We start from the raw sequence: 1,066 nt of genomic DNA on the forward strand, positions 1-1,066 counted from the left end.
AGAGAGAACTCTTCCTCCCTGGAATATAACATACGGGGGAACCGACTAAAATAAATACAAAAACAACTTAAAAATCAGAGTTTGCAGGTTTCTTCCTCAAGAAAATGTCCCTTAAACTCGCTGGGCGTTCCCAGTTTCCCGATCCTCCCCAGTAGGATTAATCCCCCGGAAGACTTCTGGAAGAACTGGTTTCAGCGCTCTTACTTCTGACCACTTTCCTCACCAAACATCAAGAATCAACTTCCCGAGTCAGAGGCCGTCAGCCAATATCACCACACAAAGATAACAGATTAAACCTTAATTGCACAACATGAGATAGGAAGTTAAATAATAAAAATTAGGAAGACGTGTTGTGTTTGTTATCTGAATTAAGAGCCAATCCGCTCTTTGATCATATAATAAAAAGTAAATAAACATAATAAACAGTATTTTAACGGCCTTAAAAACAGAAAGAATCACAGATGAGCGTCTCTCTGAAGGAAACTTTAAACACTTTAACCCTGACAGACAAACCTATACACTATACTTATATACTACTACTATACTATACAATATACCTCTGGCGATAAGACTGAAAGACGTTGAATGTATCTACAAAATCAATGTGATCAATAATCAGCTAATCGTTTCAGCAGTGGCTGAAAAAATGCAACTTTTAGACAATAGAAGGTGCATTCAGATAACTGCAGCAAATCGCTCTTCACTACACTAATCGCCCATTTAACAGTTTGCACTTACTGATCAATGTGAAATATCATATCAATATATATATGTTGCTTTTTTATGGCTAGCAGCTAGAAGGACGTTTTTTAGAGAAATGTGCTAATTCGCTTTCCGTGTCGAGGGTCAGACGAGAAGATTAATAACGTCTGCACGGCAAATATGAAGCTACAGGCTCGTTACCGTAGCTTAGCATAAAGACTGGAAACGGGGAAACAGCTAGCCTCAAAGTACTCTGATATCTGCTTCTATGTGAGATCATCTTGTATTTTTTTTTAGGTGAAATTGGTTGAATGAATTCTGTTTGTGGCGTCAGACAATAGGCCTATTTCACAGCAGCCATTTT

The sequence above is a fragment of the Morone saxatilis genome, unplaced genomic scaffold (genome assembly GCF_004916995.1).
Source record: "Morone saxatilis isolate NCDOM2014 unplaced genomic scaffold, NCSU_SB_2.0 Contig11, whole genome shotgun sequence".
Taxonomy (NCBI): Eukaryota; Metazoa; Chordata; class Actinopteri; family Moronidae; genus Morone; species Morone saxatilis.